The sequence below is a fragment of the Ceratotherium simum genome, chromosome 9 (genome assembly GCF_057802395.1).
Source record: "Ceratotherium simum simum isolate JZ-2026a chromosome 9, ASM5780239v1, whole genome shotgun sequence".
Classification (NCBI taxonomy): Eukaryota; Metazoa; Chordata; class Mammalia; order Perissodactyla; family Rhinocerotidae; genus Ceratotherium; species Ceratotherium simum.
The window spans coordinates 77460112-77475667 of NC_141908.1; the positions used below are offsets into that span (position 1 = coordinate 77460112).

The 15556-nt window shown below is 41.3% G+C and overlaps 1 protein-coding gene across 3 annotated transcripts in view; it reads left to right on the forward strand.

Annotated features, from left to right (window-relative positions):
* The first annotated feature begins 5020 nt into the window (after positions 1–5020).
* CASP8 (caspase 8) overlaps positions 5021–15556 on the forward strand; it is a 30285-nt gene continuing 19749 nt past the window's right edge. Inside the window, exons 1-2 of one of the 3 annotated variants that reach the window (XM_087435600.1) lie at positions 5056–5171; positions 7359–7420. The gene's annotated coding sequence lies outside the window, so the exon portion shown is untranslated. Of the gene's footprint in view, positions 5172–7358; positions 7421–15556 lie in introns of all 3 variants that reach the window. The other 2 variants (XM_087435601.1, XM_087435602.1) reach the window with 2 other exon arrangements.

Below are 15556 nucleotides of genomic sequence, written 5' to 3' on the forward strand. Positions count from 1 at the left end.
TGACTCTTATCAGGGCTTTTTGGCTGAATCTCCTCCTGAATAACTTTAGAGAAAAAAAAGTTTGATTTGGAGAGTCCATGACATGCCTAACCGTGGTGGCAGGGACCCCTTCCTAAATTCTGGTCCTCATTAGCCAACTGCCGCCGCCTGTGAGGGAATCAAGCGGCCGGCTTCCAGGGCAGCCTCGGGGTCAACACGGCATCCTTGCTCTTCAGCTGTGTCGTTCTGAGGAGCCCCGTGGGTTTGCAGAGACGCCGACTAGAATGCACGTTGTCTCAAGTGGTGTGAAACTCTAGCTCGGAGCACTGAGCAAGGGTAAAGGGGAGTGAGGTGGTTCACAAGCACTGGTGTGAAAAGAGCTACGCGATAGAGTTAGATGAGAAAACTGTAGAACGCACACACAAATGTTTATACAAATGTACAAATCATTTCTGCAAAAATTAAAGTTAATGCAAATGTATGTTTGCTTTTGTTTTCATATAGACTATGCCAAGAAAGATAAATAAGAAACTGCATTAACCCTCCTAATATAGCTGGTGAGTTATCATTTTGAATGTTGAGAGCTGGATTCTGTAGGAATGGGGTATGAACTGTGGGCCTGGAAGGACACTTCTGGGGGAAGAAACAGTGTCTTGTGGGGGAAGAGGCCAAATATACAATTTGCCTACTTGGCAGTCTCACGTGGGCTGGCCTGTGCCTGCACACCAGCTGTCCCATTGAGAATGTGTGCATTGTTCTTATTTTTACTAATAGTTTTTTTTTTTCGTGAGGAAGATCGGCCCTGAGCTAACATCTGCCAATCCTCTTTTTTTGCTGAGGAAGACTGGCCCTGGGCTAACATCCATGCCCATCTTCCTCCACTTTACATGGGATGCCGCCACAGCATGGCTTGCCAAGTGGTGCGTCGGTGCACGCCCGGGATCCAAACTGGCGAACCCGGGCCGCCTCAGCGGAGCGTGCTCACTTAACCGCTTGCGCCACTGGGCCGGCCCCTTTTAGTAATAGTTTTGAGAAAAAAATCATTGCCCAATTTTTTAAATAAATATGTTTGAATTGTTCCTACCATAGATGTTCTTAAAATCCTTTTTGCATTGAGAAAAAATAAGAATGAATTTCCTTTGAAGAAAATGAGGAGTGACTCCTTTTAAAATGGAGAAAATATGTGTTTCAGAGAATGATCCTCCCATCTTTTGATTTTTTTAAGAAGCCGTCACTCGTGCTGTCTGTAGATACATAGCTGTGTAGACCCAGCTCAGTTACATCACCTTTCTGAGCTTTGGTTTCCTAAATGTCTTCATAACACTTGCCCTGCCTGGTAGACCAAAAAATGTGGTTATGAGTGAGGATCAAATGAGATGAAGTAGGAAAAATCGCTCTAAAACTGCCTCATGCTTAACAAATATATTGTTATCATATCATTTAAAGTGGCTCTTGGATGGTGGTGACAGTTGCACAGCAATGTGAATGTACTTAATGCCACTGAACTGTACACTTAAAAATGGTTAGAATGGTAAATTTTATGCTACATATAATTTACCATAATAAAAAAATTTCTTTAAAATGACTCTTGAAACTTGCCCTTAGGGTTTGAGGTGACCCATTCCTTGGGTGTGGGCATATAGTCAAGCGAGAACATGGAGGACCCTTGCCTTGTCTTCACGCAGACCTTCAAGAAAATGTTGAAAAAGATTGGCAATGTGAATATTGGCACCACGGCCCAATAATTACCTCAGTTTCCTCCTTTCTAGATCAGTGGGATGGGCTCTTGCTGGCAGTAGTTTTTTTTGGAAAGTAGAGGAGCAGGTACTGGCAACCAGCAGGTGTAGAATATTCGTGTTGAGATCAGTGACTGTAAACCCATCTATCTGCCGGTGACTGTCTAATCATCTCAACACCGGAGCAAATCCCGGCTGTTAAAAACGTTTGGACAACTGGTTGAGTCCCTCCCTGCAAGGCCCAGGAGGGGATGGAATAGACTGATTGGAAGTCATCTCTTTTCCTTTCCCTCTCCACTCCCTGGAGGGAGTCTAGGGCCCAGCCAAGGCCAGCGCCAGAGTCAAAGAGGGGTCAGGAGGGACCTAATCGAATCCACACACCAGACCACCTGGCCTGTGGGTCAGTTATACACAAATTAATAAGGAAGCAATGAACAAAAGAGCATGCACTGTCAGGGGACTTTTGTTTCACTGTCGGTATTTATCCTTGACTAAGGTCCTGTGGTTCAAATCCAAGATAATGGGACGGGTGTGCTGCAGCCAGGTGAGAGGAGGTTCAATCCTTCTCGGCTTCCTTAGGGAGATTGACAGCTCCAAATGGAGATGGGATTCTTTGGAGCAGGCCTCCAGGTGGGAGTGGAGATCCAGGAGGGTGGAAACCACTAGGCAGTTAAGTCCCACCAGGCTGTCCTCATCCTGCGCTGGGCGGGCACTCCCCCAGGCCCTGCTGCTGCTGCAGCACCTCCAGGTCTCCCAGCTTCCCCGGGACCTACAGACCACCTACGTTATTCATTTTGATATAAAGACATATCTCAAGATGGCACCAAGACACTGGTAAGAGCAAGTGAATTAATAACGATCCTTGCGGATCATAATAGGAACTTAACCAACTTAAGGTTCTGATTCACTTGTTAATTATTCATCTTCCTTTTTAAAAAGAGCTAAGGCCAGGAGAGCCGAGGATCAATCCCTTACAGGTGACACAAGTGGAAGCCTGAGACATGCAACCCAACCTCAGCACCTCCAGGGGTTCATCCATTTCTGCCAGGCTGGGCCTGGGTGTGGACAGCAGATGAGCACAAACCCTCGAGTGACACCTTCCTGGGTTCCTGCACTGGCCTGGCCACTTGTCAGCTGATTGACGCGAACTTAGTTCCTTATCTGTACACTATGTCTCATAATCCAAGCAGTCTTACAGACGTCGTGAGCCAAAGTAACAGTGGTAGTGAGTATCTGTTGAGAACTGTCGAAGGCCCAGGCACTACGCTAAGTGCTCCATCTGTTTCATCTCCCCTAATTCTGCTTGGGTGGGAATTCCAAAGCTGGGACCTGAAGACTGGTGTTTTTTTTAAGCCTCCTCAGTTAATTCTCAGATCAGTCAAATCGAGAACCATGGTTGTGTATGAATACTTAGACAGTGACTAACTGGTCAGTATCTTAGAGACAAACAGACCTCACTCTGTCACTCACTACCTGAACGCACTCAGCCAAGTCTTTCAACCTCTCCAAGCCTCGGTTTCCTCATCCACAAAATGGGAGCAAAAATAGCATCCACTTCTGAGAATTGTTCGGAAGGTGAAGTGAGCCAGTTTAGGCAGCTGTGTCCGGCACACAAAATGTTTGATAAATGTTAGCTAGTGCCCTTAGGCCAGCTCCTTTTTCTTAGGTGACTGAGAACCCAAAGACTGTCTGAACTTTGTGCATAGGTCACTCCCTCTTAGTTTAAATTTATTGCTTTTCCATCTACGCGGTTCACTTCACATCCTAAGTGTTGAGGAAGGGGGGCTAGTGTGCCACAGTGGAAAAATCCATGTGTTTGGTCCAACAGGACTGAGTTTGAGTCTATGTGTTTAAGCCTCAGTTTTCTCATCCATCACATGGGAGAACAACCCCCTGCATTGCTGTGAGAGTTAGAGATAACCCACGTAAAGGGTACAACATATAGGTACTGTACTATTGTCAGTGTTTTGGTTACAAAATGTACAAGACAATGTAGTCCCATTTGCTTAGTTTTTCTTTTGTTTCCCTTGCCTGAGTAGACACGGTATTCAAAAAGATGCTGCTAAGACCGATGGCAAAGAGTGTACTGCCTATATTTTCTTCTAGGAGTTTTATGGTTTCAGGTCTTACATTCAAGGCTTTAATCCATTTTGAGTTAATTTTTGTGTGTGGTGTAAGATAATGGTCTACTTTCATTCTTTTGCACGTGGCTGAGGGGAAGGGAGTGGTGGGAGGGTAAAAGGAGTAAAGGGGCACGTATGTAGGGTGAGGGATAAAAACTAGACTATTGGTGGTGGACACCATGCAGTCTATACAGAAACTGAACTATAATAATGTACACCTGAAATTTACACGATGTTATGAGCCAATATGACCTCAATAAAATAATTTTAAAAAATGTGCAAGATGTGAAAACAAAAGGGCAGAAAACCCTTGAAATAATTCAAACTGGAAACAGAAGCAGAGAGTGGGGAGGGGATGAAGGATGAAGAAAAACCGGTGAGGGCCCCTGGGCAGGTCTTGGGGGACAGATCTCCATATTACCACCACCCCAGCCTCGGCCCTGGACAGGCACTGCTTACTACTGGTCTTGGGAGCTTGGCTAGGGATGCGAACACTGTTGTTACCCCTACTCAGGACTGGGCCAGACTCACTCCACCTTTTTTGTGCACAGTCTCCCCACATTTCAGCCAGAAGCCTGCTCTTACCCAAGGAGAGCTCAGACATAGGATCTCACGGCTGGTCCATGGTATCCGGGCTGAGATTTGGGCCACAGCACAGAGGGACAATTCCTCTCCCCAGCCTGTCAAGGGAAAATGGCATTATACTTGCCCTGGGCAGTCTCAAGCCTGTCTTTAAAAATTACAGGGGTTATTAATAGTAAATGTAGTCAGTACAAATGCTTTCCAATAAAGCATGTCCAGCTTCCTGGTTTTTAGTTTGCACGTTGACGAATTGTCTGTCATCTCCTCCTCTGAATGGTTGGAACTCAGCACCATAATAAGAAACATTTCTTGTTGAATGAGTCACTGATCTCCAGTTTTAGGAATCAGCTTTATTCTCTAGTTCTTTTCGTTGAGGAATTTTCTCTCTCTCTTGCCGAGACCAGATTCTGCCCTTCTGCTGGAGGGCAATGTTTTCGCAGGTTCTCCTTTGTCTCCTGTGATTTTTTTAAAGCCCCGCTGGATTTGCTAGTAAATTCTGAATGTGGAGAACAGAGAAACAGGAAATGAGTCCGCTGGGGGAGGAGAAGAGCCCGGAGGAGGGATCGAAAGTAAAGGAAATCTTCTTCCTGGAGGCGTTTCCGTCCCCGCTCCCCTCCTCCCTCCCTGTTTCACGGGCTTTTTCTGTGGCTGTGTGGACAAGCCTTAAGAATTTGTGTGTGAAACTAGGCCGGTCAGGGGTCTTGGCATGGGGACCTGGTGACTGTGATGTTGCCGGGACAGAGTGGAGCAGGTGAGTGCCTCGTGCAGACACGGCTTCTGGGGACTGCGTTTCCCGACCGAGTGGAGACACCTCCGGGCCTGCCAGGGCGCAGACGTCCGAATGGCGTTTCTCTCTGAACCACAGCCACCGGCCTTGCTAACTCTGAGGAATCTCCAGCTCCTCTGCTGCACTTCTGTTCACAGTCTCCCCAGCTGCCTCAGTACACACAGTGTCTCTCTCCTGCTGGATCCCACAAGACTTCATTAACCCGTTTATGTTTGTTTTCTTTTCCGTTGGGCCCTGGGACAGAGGGTTGAGTTAATCATTCTGTCAGACCCCATGGCCTGTCATCCTTGGTCTCCCAGCCTGCAACCCCCCCCCCCCCCCGCCCCGTTCTAAGCAATTTCTTTGATCGCCCTACCCCCACCACACTTCCGACACCACTCACTGGCTCCCCAATGACCACTCTCTACGTCTTTTATAAGTATCCCTGAATTGATCTGTCTTTGCAAAATGTATCGTTGTTTTGTGTGTGTACACTATATCTAAACTCTGTGACCTGGAGCAAGTAAGTATTTCTTGGTGTCTGTTTCCTCATCATTAAATGGAATTAATGCTACCTCCTGAGGTGGTTGTGAGGATTGGAGGAGATAATACGTGTTAACCACTTACAAGAGTGACTGGCACTACGAAGTACCCAGTAAGTGTTAGCAATTATTATTGCATATGAGTATTATTTGTAAAAAGTAAGCACTCTGCCCTCTAAATTCTATGTATTTTGCCAGGTCCCACTTCCTAACCACTACAAGGTATTACACGATGGACAGTCTCCCCAGTCCTATATGAGGACTATGTAAGAACTTGGCCACCAGTCCTTGGTCTGATCCAACTTGCAAATCTTTGTCAATCTGATAGGTATAAAGTGGGTATTTCCTGGCTTTATTTCGTGTTTCCCCGGTTACTGATGAGTTTGAGCATCTCTTGGTACACTTTGGCTATTTGAGCATCCCTATCAGGGAAGTCCACGTTGTATCCATTGTCCTTCTACTGGGTTTCTTTTCTTGTTGATTTGCAGGAAACCTTTGTACGTTCTGGATCTTGCTATTCCCATGGCAGGTCCTGGGAACACGGACATGAAAGATGCGGTCTCTGCCCTGTGAAGCTCACAGCCCAGGACAGGAACTAGTCACAAAAGAGTGGAACAAATGCTGGGGTGGATGCTCAGGAGGCATCAAGAAAGAGTCAGGGAACAGCTCCTGGGCTAGGATTTAGCCCCTGCAGGCTTTCATTCTTTTGCTGTGTTCTCACGCAGGCTTTATGAGCAGACTCAAGTGGTAGTGAGGGGCGTCAATGTTACCATGGCACCCTTACCTTGCCCGCTAAGGTGAAGAGGCACTTGCAGACACCTCATTTCATCCTCTCAACTATAACATGGGTCTCGGCCCTCTGAAAGCTTATATTCCATCTGGGAAAAGAAAAAAGGCAGTTTCGAAAAACAGAGGTGTTTGATTTTCTTTTTTTTCTGCTTTTAATATCAGAAAACATTTCAACCAACTCACAGCAAAAAGGCAGGGCTAATGTGTGTTCGTGGTTATATCTCCAGGGCCCCTCTTTGGTAAGGTCTGCTGGGCCTTATGGGAGGAAGGCCTTTGATTCTAGAATTTTCTAGGCTGTTAAGGGTGGGATCTGGTGGACTCAGGGCCATAGAGGTGATCCTTGTATTTGAGCGTAGCTGGGGAAACCACGGGAGTTAGCCGTAGGAGTTAGCATACCCTCTGAGAGCCGTGGTGAGGGCCCCACAGTTCCCAGATCTCAAGATCTCTCAGAAGTGCTTAATCAATATTTATTGAATGAAAACATTAAAGTCTTAATAATGAACCCAGAAAATCTGTAAATTCCTGACATATGAAAAGAGGGGGTTCTTAGTTAACATCCAGTCCAACTTTCCTATTTGGATTGTGGTGATGAGGCCCCAGAGGTCAAATGACCCGTCCACAGTCACACGGCCAGGCCAGGGCTCAGGTGGCCGGGCTCCCAACCCAGCGTGCTGTGGCCCGTTGCACCTGGTCTCTCTCTGGCAGCTCTAGAAGGAGGCGCTGCTCTGAGGCCAGCCTACCTCACTCGGCCTATTGACTCAGGAGTTTTTAAAACAGGAAGTAGAGCGAGCTGTGCTTTTGGTTCTTCATTTGTTTTTTACTCTTGTCTTGGATGCGCCAGCAGAAAGAGGCCTGTGAAGAAGCTGCTGCCGCTTTGAGGATCCCAGGATTTGCTTTCATAAGGTCAGTTGGGCCTTCGGGGAGGAAGGCCTTGGATTCTAGAGTTTTCTAGGCTGCTGAGGGTGGAATCTGGGTGATCCTTGCGTTTGAGTGTGGGTGGGGAAACCATGAGTGTTAGCACTTTCTCTGAGAGCCACGGCGAGCACCCCACAGTTTCCAGCTCTCAGGGCCCCTCCAGCTCAGGTTGATGAATTCCTGGAGGCTTTTCTGGAATGCTCCAAGTACAGCTATCCGTATAGAACCCTCATCCTTATGCTGGCCAAATTTGTCAAGAATAGAAACCGAAATTTAAATTTCAACTGATTTTGTTGCTATGCTTACCCATCTGCCAACACATACCCACTGACATAGACACACACACATGCACACAGTCCTAATAATTCAATTATTCATTTTTTAAAAGAAATTAAAAAGGTACAGAACAGTACAGAAAATAGTAGAATGGCAAGCACAGACTGACAAAATCAGAGACCTGTACTTGTGAGGTACAAGTATGTAGAGGTGAAGTTATGAATATCATCCAGTTGGAAAATTACAGGTCAGCTGTAAGTTTTGTTGAGATTTGAACACCTTTACTAGGCTGTGAAAGCTCTGGCTGCAGGGCCCTGTGTTTGACCGTGTTTGTGTGCAGGGTGGACGGCTGCCAGGTTCTGGGGGAACCCCCGGTCTGGGGCGGGCATTCTGGATGGAGGGAGCAGCCACACTCTCACTTAGGGGTTTGAACTGAGAGTGGCTTTCAAACTTTGAATGAGATGCAGATTTTTGTTTCAGAAGATTAATGCAAGTTTTGGATTTATTTTCCCCAGCTTTGATGTAGTTATCCATGTCACTGAAGGAGCTAGAGTGCTGCTAGAATATGGCTAGAAGGATTGTTTGTGATTAGATGAAATTCATTTGCAATTAATTTATGGCATATAAGGTGGTGGTAGTGTTGGGACTCTGGAGTGAGATGCTTAGGTCTGAATCCAGGCTCTAGCACCTACTGGCTTGGTTTGTAAGGTTCTCACCCTCTCTCTACTATAGTGGATTTGTTAAGAATTTGTGTTTTGGGGGGTTTTTTTGGTCTTTTAAAATTTTTTATAATTTTAATCTTTAAAAATATTATGATTATATGCCTTTCTTCCTTCACTAGCTTCCAACTGCAATTAGAACAAAATCTGAATCTTGGTAGGGCCCATCATTTCAGCCCCCGGGTGAGATGCTTAAATCTGAGCCTGACTGCACTCTTATTAGCTTATTTCTAAACTGACTTTTCACAATATTAAAATGAGAACGATAATAGCAGTCTCTTCAGAGGCTTGTAGTAAAATGAGACAAGAAAAAATATTTTTATGTTTATAGGGCTATATGTTATAAACATTTATATCAAAATACTTCCTGACAAATTTATTATATAAAGTATTAAATATACTTATGCATTGTATAATACAAATATATTTATATATTTTATATATATTTACATTTAACAGATTTATTATTAACAGAAGTTATATAATTGAATTTATTATTTAACAGATTTATTATTTAACAGATATTATAAAATTGAAAGTAAAAGAAAACTTCCTGCAGGCGTTTCCATCCCCACTCTCTTCCGCCTTGTATGCATTATGTACCAACATATTCTAATTTATAAATTTTATATATGTATATACATACACTAAAATTTAAATTTGTGAATTAAATTGGGGAAAAAGCCACCAAATGTGACCAAAGAATTACTTCTAAATGGCGAGTTTCTAAGAGATTTTTATTTTTCTTTTTACGCTTTTCTGCACTTTCTCAAAGGAATAAGTGATACTTTTACTGTTTTAGGATCAGAAAACTACAACAATGAATGTTCTTTTAAATATGTTACTTTAACAAAGTTTCCCGCGGTGAGCTCGAGCGGTGAACCCGGGTCCAGTAAAACAAGAACCACCCACGCTCCCTGCACTCCCAGAGCAGACGCCTGGAGGGGAGGCGCCTTGTAAATGGTGTAAAATGCTGGGCAGGTGACTGCTGCTCTCGCACCGTGACTAGAGAGGTGTGACCTAATCAAACAAACCAACAGAGACTGACTATCCTACCACACAATGTGTCCTGGAAAACCTGGGCCAGAAAAGAAGCCTCCCCCGCATTTTCCCTTCTCAGTGTCCATTATGGTATGATGCAAAAATTACTTAGAAACGCTGTCATGTTAATGCAAAGGTAATGAAATGAGTGGATGAGGTGGCTGTAGAGGCCGGGAGCTGAGCACCAACCCCGTCACATCCAAATTCATGTCATCCTGCCCTTGGATTGTAGTATTTTTTAAAAAATTATATACTGTCAGAAAATACTATTGAAAATATAATAAAAGCCTTAAAAAAGTTTATTCGTTTTGACTCAGTAATACTACTAGGAAATTATTCTAGGAAAATCATCAGAGGTGTACATGGAGATTTGCATTTTAAGATCATCCTAAATGTAATCAGGGACTGGTTACATAAATTATGGCCCATTCATATGATTAGATGCTTTACAGATTTTAAAATCCATGCTATAGAAAAAAAAAGTGAAGACATCAAGATGTACTTACAATATTACCAGTGGAAAAATCCACTTATACCTCAGAAATATGGTGTGTTCAAATATGTAGAAAAATATATATACGTAAAATATTTGGTAAGAGAGTAAAATATTATTAGGTGTTTATCTTTGGATGATAGAATTATGGGTAATTTTTATTTTCTTTTTTATCTTTTATGTATTTTCTAAAATGAATATAATAAGCATTGTTATCATCAGAAAAAAATAATTGTGGACAGAAAAAAAAGGATTCTGCTTTCATTTGATTCTTTGGTTGATTTTATTCTGTAAAATGAGATTTTAACAGCACTAAGAACTGATTTAAAATTTTAAGGACACTGGACCTAATGGTACTAAACAGAGCTGGACACAGTTTAGAGCCTTTCCAGAATATGAATGACAGTGAATCTTTGAATAGAATTTTAATTTAGGTATATATACATTTAGAGTAAGTAACACAGGCACATGGTAAAAATTCAAACTTCGAGAAAGGGTATTAGGGAATGTAAAGCATGCCTCACTTTCCACACGAAGCCTCCCCCAATACCTCTAGTTCCTCTCCTCTGAGGCGACCACTGAAGCAGCTTCCTGTGTGTTTTATTTTAAAGATCTGTGAGTACACAAATCCATGCAGCACTTAATAATACATTATATCGTTGTTAGCGCCGTGGATGACTCGTAGTGACTCTGTGGATAGCAGAGCTGAACGCTGCCCATCTTTTTGGCCATCCTCTCACTTCCATGGGTGACCCTCCTGGTGTAGGAAATACCAGTGGCAGAGCTTTCAGCATCACAGCAAACATGCAGCCGCCACAGTGTGACAACCTATAGATGGTGGCCCGGGAAACGAACCTGAGGCGTGGTGGTGAGAGTGCTGAGTCTCAAGCAGTAGACCACCAGGGCAGCTCGGTGCATTTCATAGATCACACGTCTCCAGTCTCGTTGATCTTCCCATCCTTTTCAATAGCTGAATAGAGTTCCATTGAATATGATTAATAGCTTATTCGACTCTTCTGATACTGATAAATGGTTGTTTCTACTCTTTTGTTATTTCAAGCAACGCTGCCTTGAGTAACCTTTACATGTTTTAGCACACTAATGTTTAAGCTAATGTAGGAAAAACTCCTGGAAGTTAAGTGATGGTGTCAAAGGATATGTGCATTTTATATTTTGACAGATATGGTCAAATTACTGCCTACCTGTTTTTATTTCCACCATCTCACAACACTGTATTGCAAGTTTTGTGCTTCACCGATTTGATGGGTAAAAAATGGTGTTTTGTAATTTCAGTTTTGTTTTGTTTTTTATTGTGAATGAGGTTGAACATCTTTTCAAATGTTTAAAAGCCATTGGTTTTAAAAAATAAAGCCATTGGTACTTACTTTTCTTTGAACTCTCTGCTTATGATCTCTACCTGTTTATGCATTGGGTTATTGGTCTTTCTCTCTCTCTCTCTCTTTTTTTTAAATTGACTTATAAGAGCCTTTAAAAATTTTTTTTAATTAATTTTTTTATTGTGGTAACATTGGTTTATAACATTGTATAAATTTCAGGCGTACATCATTATACTTCTATTTCTGCATAGATTACGTCATGTTCACCACCTAAATACTAATTACAATCCATCACCACACACATGTGCCTAATCATTCCTTTCACCCTCCTCCTCCCTCCCCTCCCCTCTGGTAACCACCAATCCAAGCTCTGTCTCTATGTGTTTGTTTGTTGTTGTTTTTATCTTCTACTTATGAGTGAGATCATACGGTATTTGACCTTCTCCCTCTGTCTTATTTCACTTTGCATAATACTCTCAATGTCCATCCATGTTGTCACAAATGACTGGATTTCATCGTTTCTTATGGCTTGAGTAGTATTCCGTTGTGGATATATACCACATCTTCTTCATCCATTTGCCCCTTGATGGGCACCTACGTTGCTTCCAAGTCTTGGCTATTGTGAATAATGCTGCAATGATAATGGGGGTGCATGTATCTTTACGCACTGGTGTTTTCATGTTCTTTGGATAGATACCCCACAGTGGAATAGCTGGATTGTATGGTAGTTCTATCCTTAATTTTCTGAGGAATCTCCATACTGTTCTCCATAGTGGCTGCACCAGTCTGCACTCCCACCATCAGTGTATGAGAGTTCCCTTCTCTCTACATCCTCTCTAGCACTTGTTGTTTCCTGTCTTGTTAATTATAGCCATTCTGAGGGGCATGAGGTGATATCTCGTTGTGGTTTTGATTTGCATTTCCCTGATAGTTAATGATGTTGAACATCTTTTCATGTGCCTCTTGGCCATCTGTATATCTTCTTTGGAGAAATGTCTTTTCAGCTCTTTTGCCCATTTTTTAATTGGGTTGTTAGTTTTTTTGTTGTTGAGATGCATGAGTTCTTTATATATTTTGGAGATTAACTCCTTATCAGATATATGGTTTGCAAATATCTTCTCCCAATTGTTAGGTTGTCTTTTCATTTTGTTGATGGTTTCCTTTGCTGTGCAGAAGGTTTTCAGTTTGATGTAGTCCCATTTGTTTATTTTTTCTATTGTTTCTCTTGCCCAATCAGACATGGTGCTTGAAAATATGTTGCTGACACCAGTGTCGAACAGCGTACTTCCTATGTTTTCTTCTAGAAGTTTCAGGTCTTACATTCAAGTCTTTGATCCATTTTGAGTTAATTTTTGTGCATGGTGTAAGATAATGGTCTACTTTCATTTTTTGGCATGTGGCTGTCCGGTTTTCCCAACACCATTTGTTGAAGAGACTTTCCTTTCTCCATTGTATGTTCTTGGCTCCTTTGTCGAAAATTAGCTGCCCATAGATGTGTGGGTTTATTTCTGGGCTCTTGATTCTGTTCCATTGATCTGTGTGTCTGTTTTTGTGCCAGTACCATGCTGTTTTGGTTACTATAGCTTTGTAGTATGTTTTGAAATCAGGGAGTGTGATACCTCCAGCTTTGTTCTTTTTTCTCAGGATTCCTTTGGCTATTCAGGGTCTTTTGTTGTTCCATATAAATTTTAGGATTCTTTGTTCTATTTCTGTGAAAAATGTTGTTGGAACTTTGATAGGGATTGCATTGAATCTGTAGATGGCTTTAGGAAGTGTGGACATCTTAACTATGTTAATTCTTCCAATCCAAGAGCATGGAATATCTTTCTATTTCTTTGTGTCTTCTTCAATTTCTTTCAGCAATGTTTTATAGTTTTCGGTGTACAGATCTTTCAACTCTTTGGTTAAGTTTATTCCTAGGTGTTTTATTCATTTGGTTGCAATTGTAAATGAGATTCTATTCTTAATTTCTCTTTCTGCTACTTTGTTGTTAGTGTATAGAAACACAACTGATTTTTGTATGTTGATTTTGTATCCTGCAACTTTACTGTATTTGTTTATTACTTCTAAAAGTTTTTTGGTGGATTCTTTAGGGTCTTCTATATAGAAAATCATATCATCTGCAAATAGTGACAGTTAGACTTCTTCCTTTCCAATTTGGATCCCTTTTATTTCTTTTTCTTGCCTGATTTCTCTGGCTAGGACTTCCAATACTATGTTAAATAGGAGTGGTGAGAGTGGGCATCTTTGTCTGGTTCCTGTTCTTAGAGGGATAGCTTTCAGTTTTTCACTATTGAGGTTGATATTAGCTGTGGGTTTGTTATATATGGCCTTTGTTATGTTGAGGTACTTTCCTTCTATACCCATCTTATTCAGAGTTTTTTTTTTTATCATAAGTGGATGCTGTATCTTGTCAAATGCTTTCTCTGCATCTATTGAGATGATCATGTGATTTTAATTCTTCATTTTATTAATGTGGTGTATTACGTTGAATGATTTGCGAATGTTGAACCATCCCTGCATCCCTGGAATAAATCCCACCTGATCATGGTGTATAATCTTTTTAATGTATTGTTGTATGCAATTTGCTAGTATTTTGTTGAGGATTTTTGCATCAATGTTCATTGGTGATATTGACCTGTAATTTTCTTTTTTGTGTTGTCCTTGTCTGGTTTTGGTATCAGGGTAATGTTGGCTTCATAGAATGAGTTAGGGAGCTTCCCCTCCTCTTCAATTTTTTGGAAGAGTTTGAGAAGGATAGGTATTAAGTCTTCTTTGAATGTGTGGTAGAATTCACCAGGGAAGCCGTATAGTCCTGGACTTTTATTTTTGGGGGGGTTTTTGATTACTGTTTTGATCTCCTTACTGGTGATTGGTTTATTTGAATTCTTCTAAATTCAGTTTCAGAAGGTTGTATGATTCTAGGAATTTGTCCATTTCTTCTAGATTATCCAATTTGTTGGCATATAGCTTTTCATAGTATTCTCTTATAATCTTTTGTATCTCTGAGGTGTCCGTTGTAATTTATCCTCTTTCATTTTTGATTTTACTTATTTGTGCCTTCTCTCTTTTTTTCTTGGTGCATCTCACTAAAGGTTTGTCAATTTTGTTTATCTTTTCAAAGAAACAGCTCTTGGTTTTATTAATTTTTTCTATTATTTTTTTAGTCTGTCTTTCATTTATTTCTGCTCTGATTTTTATTATTTTCCTTCTTCTACTGATTTTGGGCTTTGTTTGTTCTTTTTCCAGTTCCTTTAGGTGTGCTGTTAGATTGTTTATTTGAGATTTTTCTTGTTTGTTGAGATAGGCTTGCATTGCTGTAAACTTTCCTCTTAGAACCACTTTTGCTGTATCCCATAAATTCTGGCATGTCGTATTTTCATTTTCATTTTTCTCCGGGTATTTTTTGATTTCTCCTTTGATTTCTTTGTTGACTCAGTCATTGTTCAGTAGCATTTTGTTTAATCTCCACATATTTGTCACATTTCTGTTTTTTTCCTATAGTTGATTTCTTGTTTCATACCATTGTGGTCAGAAAAGATGCTTGGTATTATTTCAATCTTCTTAAATTTATGGAGACTTGTTTTGTGGCCTAATATGTGGTCAATCCTGGAGAATGTTCCATGTGCATTTGAAAAGAATGTGTATTCTTCGGTTTTTGGATGGAATGTTCTGTATATACCTACTAGGTCCATCTGTTCTAGTGTGTCATTTAAGGCTAATGTTTCCTTATTGATCTTCTGTTTGGATGATCTAGCCGTTGGTGTAAGTGGAGTGTTAAAGTACCCTACTATTATTGTGTTACTGTCTATTTCTCCTTTTATGTCTGTTAATAATTGCGTTATATATTTAGGTGCTCCTACATTGGGTGCATAGATATTTACAAGTGTTATATCCTCTTGTTGGATTGTTCCCTTGATCATTATGTAGTGCCCTTCTTTGTCTCTTGTTACAGTTTTTGTTTTAAAGTCTACTTTGTCTGATATGAGTAGTGCTACCCCAGCTTTCTTTTCATTGCCATTAGCATGGAGTATCTTTTTCATCCCTTCACTTTCAGTTTGTGAGTGTCTTTAGGTCTGAAGTGTGTCTCTTGTATGCAGCATATATATGGGTCTTGTTTTTTTATCCAATCAGCCACCCTATGCCTTTTAATTGGGGCATTTAGTCCATTGATGTTTAAAGTAGCTATTGATAAGTATGTACTTACTGCCATTTTTTAACTTTTTTTCCTCGGTGTTTTAGTAGTTCTTCTCCATTC